Below are 7,549 nucleotides of genomic sequence, written 5' to 3'. Positions count from 1 at the left end.
TAGAGCCTGCTTAGGGCACATTGCAAGCTCCAGGGGGAAAGGAACCCCGTCTGAACTGACATGACCTTTGGGGACAATGGCTAAGATGGAAACTGGATGATGAGGGACGGGTGCCCACTGAGCAGCCTCGTGGTACAGGGAGCAGCACCCACAGCCCGTGGTATTTCACACTTTTCCCTAGAACAGGGCTTACCAAACTGTAGTAAAGACACATGGAAAGATTTCTTTCTGGGCATTAACTTAAATCTCTTTTTCAATTCTTATTTTTAGACACCAAGTCCTGTGGTTAGCATTACAGACTTGTTTCTGGAGGGCGGCCATGTTGCCGTTGATTTTTAATGGATGCCAAAGAAGGAAAAATATTCTAACTTGGAAAGGATAATTTAGGCCATAGCAGACAGCACCAGGCAGTCTAAATGCAAACCATGTATGTTAAATAAGTGCAGCCGTGGCGGAACAATACGGGTACTGCCTCAGAAGAACAAATATAATATTTTCATGACTGCGGAGAGTCATGTAAGAACTATTATTGAGATGACTCTTCTAAGTCCTGGGGAAATTTAGGATGCTTGCCTCAAATTAAGACCCTTGTGTAGCCTCCATTTTTTTTTCCTTTGCTAAGTTAAAACAAATCCATGAGAAAGAATAGCTGAGGGAATTGAGGCTTGGGTGTTTAGTCAGGTGTGCACAAAGATACTGTGAAGCCATAGGAACATAGCAAATGTACACTAGCAAATGCACACTGGATCCAGAGCTGTCATTTACCAAACCTAAACTCGAGCACACACTCATCTGGGCCGCTGTTTCTCAATGACAACAAAATAACGATTCAAGCTCTCTGAAGGCCTTTAGGTGGAGAAGTCAAGCACAGTATCAACGGCAAAATTATAGCAAGTTTCAGGACAATTCTTCTAAATGGGACCTGGTGAGGGCAAGTTGGGGAGAGCATGTGTTAGTGGGACAAAAGGGACAAAGGTAGAGTGGTTGAGTGAAAAGAAGGGAAGAAAAATCCATAAAACATACTTTGTTCAAAAACGACAATTTTATTCTTATTTTTTAATTAAAAATAATTTTAAAAGAAAATAAAAGCTAATTATAAGTAAAGAACTTATGTCTTTCTGGCTAAAGAAGAAAGACTGAACCTTAAGTTTCCAAAGTATTTTAGTGGAACAAGTGACAGCGATATGAAAGTCTAATTGGCATCTAACAAGCACAAGGTATTAGTGGGAATTTTTCATTTGGTTGCTGGGCACAGAGTTTGTCAGGATTTAGAACCCCCACTGTACCCCCCTCCACCATACTGACAGGCAGTCCTTCAGCAACCTATCAAAGACACTTTCCAGTCTGAGCCAGCATCCGGAAAAACTGACTGAACTTAGACTCACTCAATCTGCGTCCTTCTGAGGCTCCTCTCACTTGGACAGAGCTCTCCAAACCAGTTCTCCTTATCTGACTCCAATAGGGTGTGGAGTTTCTCGTGCAGAGGCTCTAGAAATAAGACACTATTCTTAGCAGGGTTTATTTGTGGAATACTTAACTGTGGCTGCCTCGCTCTTCCAGGAACGACACCAGTGTGGGAAAGGGTTGGTGCACCCATTACAAATGTCTGCTCTGGGTAAAGAAGGGGACACGTAAACTGTAGCCTCAGTGCAAATGCTTTAAACTGCCTTGTGGATAAATAGAAGTCCTTGAAAGCCTACTCCTTATTGTAATTCACTCCTGGCCCTGCTTACTAGTGAAAGATGAGGAATACATCCAGTTATGAGTTCTACAACCCTGGTTCTTGGCTGACTGCAACTAATGAAAGACAAAACCTTAGGTTCAAGAAATGCCACTGGACATCTCCCCAAACCTCCTCCAAATTCTCCACGCCAGCTCACACAGTTCTTGGCACTCAGTACAAGCACTGGTGCATGCCCTGCTCCAGTGGTGTGGAAGGCTCACGTAGATAAACCCAATTAGAAAGTAAGAGACTTCACAAAGTAAGAAGCAATATGTCTGTTGGCATCTGAAGGCAGGATGGTATGCAGGCCACCTGCTCAACTGTCAAGTTACATAGGGTACACTCCGGGCATGAAAAGCAATGACCACAGTCCATCTAGACTTTCATTATCTTCACGAACCAAGTCCAGTCTCTTATTTTGCCTCTGCTCCCTAGAAAACTCCTTTATTCATGGATTTCCTGTCATTGAGTGATTTGACCTAAATGAATGCACAGGTTGAATCTACTAAATGTCTGGAAAATTTATGCTATATAATAATCTCTGTGTAATTGATAAGTGCAAAACCTAAGAGTTTAGTTTATCAAATTCTGAACACACTTGTGTGTGCGTGTATGTGCGTGCTCACATGTGCATGCTTACTACATACACAGCTGTGAATGTCCACAATGTTCAGAAGAGGATGTTGGATACCCTGAAACTGGTATGACAAATGGTTGTGAGCCAATTGACATGGATGGAAGGAACTCAACTTGGGTCTTCCTCTGGAAAAGCAGAATCATTTCTTCAGACTTCATTGATTCAGATTTTAAAATAAGCTGACATAATTACACACTCCTTAGAGCAATTAGAATCTCCTCTAATGCTATCAGAGTTCTGAGAAGGTAGAAATTGTGGTGGTTTATTATACTAACAACTTGATGGACTTTAGAGTACTATGAAAACAACCTCTGGACATGCTCGTGAGTCCGTTTTATATGAAGTTAACTGAAATGGGAAGATCCACCCTCATCATGGACAGCACCACTCCATGGGCTGGAGTCCTATACTGAATAAAAGTGTGAGAGTGAGCTGTATTCTAATCCCGGACTACTGACATATGTGACCAGCAGCCTCATGCTCCTGAAGCCGAGCCTTCACAGCCATAAGGGGCTGCATCTTCAACCTGTGAGCCAAAACAGACCTTCTCTTCTCTAAATAACTTTCATGCAATATCTTGTTGCTTCAATGAGAAAAGCAATATAGTAATTATGAAACTAAACACTACTCTCTAAGAGACCCATTTTATTAAATAATTGTAGCATTACTTAAAGGAATTGAATGTTTTCAAATGTCATCATTCAATGTATATACACTATAATGTATATAAGCAGTGAGGAGACCTGCTTACTCATTATGTAACCTTCATGCTACCTGGAAGAGCTCAGCCTAGACCTTTATAGTGCACACCAACCATGGTGGAAAGGCAGTCTCGGTCTCATGGCCTCATACCTTGGGTCCCACGGGTTGGTGTGTTAGAATACAATGTTCTTTACCTACTTCTGTCAATGATGGTCAGAGGGACCACTGATCCCAAGCACAATGAAGGCTCTGTCCTCAGGATCACACGCCAGAGTCACTGAACACAGGGAGTGTTACCTAAATGGTTATATGGTCTAAAACAATCCACCTCTTTAAGAACATTTCATCTGCATCTTGAACATTATTTCTTTCTTCTTGGCAGCACTCTTACCTTAAACTATAATGAACAAACATAACATAACCTATACATATGAATTCATACATACACAAAACAGATTAAAATAGCTAGGCAGTAAACCATGAGTTCCTTTTGCTTACATTTAATTTTTCTACCTAATTTTCTTTCAACTCTTTCTTCATTTTCCCTATGTGAGTTGCTTGTTCATGAAAAAGAAGGTTCTCCTAATTCCATATGCCTCTTACTTTCATTTCAGATGCACGATATTGACTCCTTTCAGAAAAATATTTTTCCTGAGATTTAAAACTTCATCAATGCCTGAGGCATGCCTCTGTGGTGTGTGAACCAAAGGTAGCTGAATATCTCTTTACGGTGTGCAGAGCTCTTGACTCCTGCAGCTGGCTTCCACCTATAGATGAGGAAATCCGTGTGCCCAGTAAGCACCTCCTTTTATCAGTGGTTTGTATCACATTTCAACTGCAAGAAGAATGTTGCACTGAAATCCACTCGGTCTGTCGCAACATCTTTTAGTTCCCTAACAAACCCGTTGTATATCCTCATATCTAAAGACACCTGTAGTCACAATTTTCATCCACTCGCCTGAGGCTACGTCCAAGAAGTTCTACACTTGTGAAGAGCTAAACACAGGCATTCACACAAGAAAGCATTTCTTTTATCTGTTGACCTGAAGGCATAGATTATTTTCCTCATTCTGGGCAGAGGAGACACATTTTTTTTAAATAACAGAAAAAAAATAGAGAGATCAAGAAACAAAACTCAATGAAATGTATCTTGTTGCTTTCCCAGGCTGCATTGCCTTTCCACCAATAACTGAAAGCCAAGGCAATGCAAACTTTGATTTCCCTCAACACAACAATCATTTCCACCAGGTGCTCGCACATAGTTCCTCCTGCAACACAGATAGCCCTCCTTTTCCCAGGACACTGAGTCCTCTTTCAGGAACAGCCCTACATGGCCCACACTACTCAGCTTTCCAGGTTCAGGAGTGTGAAGAAGAAACAGGAAGCTGTAGTAGCTGTTGTTACCTGAGGCTCCACTAGGAACTTAGACTCTCTGACATAACTGAATGGTTCCTAGACTTGTAAATGCCAGAATTCCAAAGTTGACTGGAGGAAGCCCTATATTATCTGAGCAAGGCCTGACTTTCTTACTGAGGTGTCTTGGCATCTGCCAGAGAAACTGGGGCATAACAGATGCTCCATATCAGACTGTTGCAAAGCAAATAAAGAGTAAAAAAAAAAAGGGAGAAAGTCTTGAAATTATTTAGATAATTCATATTCCAAATGCTGAACTTTAAGGATGTCAAATGCTACACATAATGTTAACAATTGACATTTTGTAACTGTTTTAGTCTTCCTGTAATAAGCAATATAGAACTTACTTTTAACATTTTAATTAACAATCGGAGATGCTAATGGGATATAATTGGATTATATAATGTATAATATAGTATATAATATTTTTAAAAGGGTAACCAGAATGTCCACCACATCAAACATTTATCATTTCTTTGGGAAATAGTCAAAGTCTTCTCTATTACCTATGTTTAAACATACAATCACTCACAATGGTTTTTCACAAAACAACAATTGTTGCTTAGACATACTCAATAATTTGGACAAAGACTGAAGATCTAAAAGACGCTTGCTTCTTCAGTCCCTGCCAAGGAATTGCCACTTGTGTGAATGCCCCAGGAGAAAGGGGATTCCTGTGCCAGTGTCCTCCTGGGTACAGTGGGCTGACTGTGAAACTGCCACTAATTCCTGTGGAGGAAACATCTACCAATATGGATCCTGAGCACCCAACTGTGTCTGCCCTGCTGGATATGCTGGAAGGTTCTGTGAAACAGATCACAAGAAGTGTGCTTCCAGCCCTTTCCACAGTGGAGCTGTGTGCCAGGATGGAATCAATGGCTCCTTCTGCTTCTGTGTGCCTGGACACCAAGGCAGGCATTGAGACTTAGAAATGGATGAAGGAGTTTCTGGTCCCTGCATGAATGAGGTTGTACGTCTCAATGAGATAGGAAGATACAGGTGTGTCTGTCCTCAAGAGTGAACTGTGGGTGAATTGTGAGATGGAAATTGATGAATGTGGATCCTGCCATGCCTATGGGATGCCTGATGTCAGGATGCTCTTGGGATACTTCTGTGACTGTGTACCTGGATTCCTTGGAGACCACTGTGAACTAAACTTTGATGATTGTGCCAGCCAGCCATGTCTCTATGGCAGTCTAGGTGTGGATGGAGGAAATAACTACTACTGTATCTGCATAGGGAGTGGATTCACAGGTCACACTGTGAGACCTTGATGCCTCTTCATTCGCCAAAGCCTTATAACTATGATGTAACATGTGAAGATACTTTTGACAGCTGTATTTGTCACTGCTGGCCTGGATACACAGGTGTCCTGTATAAGATGGACATAAATGAATGGAGTAGCAACCCCTGCCAATTTGGAAGTGGGAAGAGGATGTGGTGAGATATCCTCAGAAGATCAATACTGACACTTTGCTGGCCTGCCTTCATCCTTCAACTCCCTTGCAGCCTCAGGCTATATTTCTGTCAGCCTAGATTCATACTAGCATAACTGTCCTGAGAGGCTCTACCAATCAGCTGACAGAAACAGATGCAGGCACATAGCCAAGCATTAGTCTTGTGGAAGAGTTGGAGGAAGGATTGAGGAACCCAGAGGGGATAGGGACTCCACCAGAAGATCAACAGAGTAGAGTCAATTAACCTGGACCCTTGGAGGCTCCCAGAGACTGAACCACCACCCAAAGAGCATACAAGGGCTGGACCTAGGGCCCCTACACATATGTAGCAGATGTGTGGCTTTGTCTTCATGCAGGTACTCCAACAACTTGAACGGGCGCCAACCCTGACTCTGTTGCCTGCCAGTGCATCCTGCCCTCTATCCGGGCTGTCTTGTCTGGCCTCAGTGGGAGACTTGAGGTGCTAGGATGGGTTGATTCCCCTGGAGGGACCTCCCTCTTCTAAGAAGTGAATGAGGAGGGAGGTTTTGGGGGAGGGGTCGTGTGAGGGGGAGCTGGGAGCAGAGGGGAGGCTGTGATCAGGATGTAAAGTGAATCAATCAATCAATTAATATACAGTCACTGACAACAGCTTCTCTATTGAGCTAGAACAGCAGAAGTCATTCTCAATACGCTCATGTACCCATTTACCACCCCTCTCTGTCTCCTCTCCATCCCCTATTATCTCCTCTCCACCCCCTTTCTTCCACACAGACTCTAGCAATGCCAATTCTAGTCTCTGATTCTGTGGAGACAACTCTTTTAAATTCCACATGTAGATAAAACTAAGATGGCCTTCCCAACTTCTCATAGTCCTATGGTCAACATATTAGGACTCATATACCCCAAAGCAAGCTGAGGTTAAATGAGCTCTTCCAAGAACTACAAAATCATATTAATATTCATGTATTTTTTATGTGTTCTCACTTACTCTTGATACCAGGCTTTGCGTCTTTATGTTCATCTAGATTTCTATAGCCTTATGATTCTTGTTCTATTTTTTATTGGGGTTTTTTGTTTGTTTGTTTTTGGTCTGTTTTGGTTGTTTTGATTTTTATTATTGTTGTTTTGGTTTTTTGTTTTGTTTCATTTTTAGTAAAAGAGAAACAGATTTTGTTAATCTATCTCCTTAAAAATGGAAACATTTTGAATACTTCTTTTAAAAAAAGACTCAATCTCCAAAACAAATAAATACAGATTTACAGATTTGAGGAAACCATTTATGAGAAAAGATTGGGTGTGTCTGCATTCTCCTGCCTGATGACTGTAACCAATTAAGTTGCTGAGGGGGAAGGGGACTGGGCTGGTGGACATAGTGCTGGGGGTAGGAGGATGGCTAATGTGAAGGAAAGGCATTTCCACTGACAGGTTTTCTGAACGATACCGAAGACCCAGTGATGTCTTCTGCAAAACTAAAAAAGACAGCAGCCTTGCTGGCAATCAGCTGTTTGCTCATCTCAGCTTGATTTTCCCTGATTTCCTGTGACAATTGGAATGGCCTGAAGACACTCGGTTCTTCTCCTGGCTACCAGAGCTTCCATTTGGTGATGAGTCTGGTTGCCAATGGCAAATGGGGAT

The 7,549-nt window shown here is 42.0% G+C and overlaps 1 pseudogene; it reads left to right on the top strand.

Moving 5' to 3' along the window:
- Positions 1-4,983: 4,983 nt before the first annotated feature.
- Positions 4,984-6,022, top strand: LOC116896062 (annotated as a pseudogene).
- The last annotated feature ends 1,527 nt before the right edge of the window (positions 6,023-7,549 follow it).

Source organism: Rattus rattus, chromosome 3 (assembly GCF_011064425.1).
Source record: "Rattus rattus isolate New Zealand chromosome 3, Rrattus_CSIRO_v1, whole genome shotgun sequence".
Classification (NCBI taxonomy): domain Eukaryota; kingdom Metazoa; phylum Chordata; class Mammalia; order Rodentia; family Muridae; genus Rattus; species Rattus rattus.
This window is presented reverse-complemented; position numbering and strand designations above follow the sequence as displayed.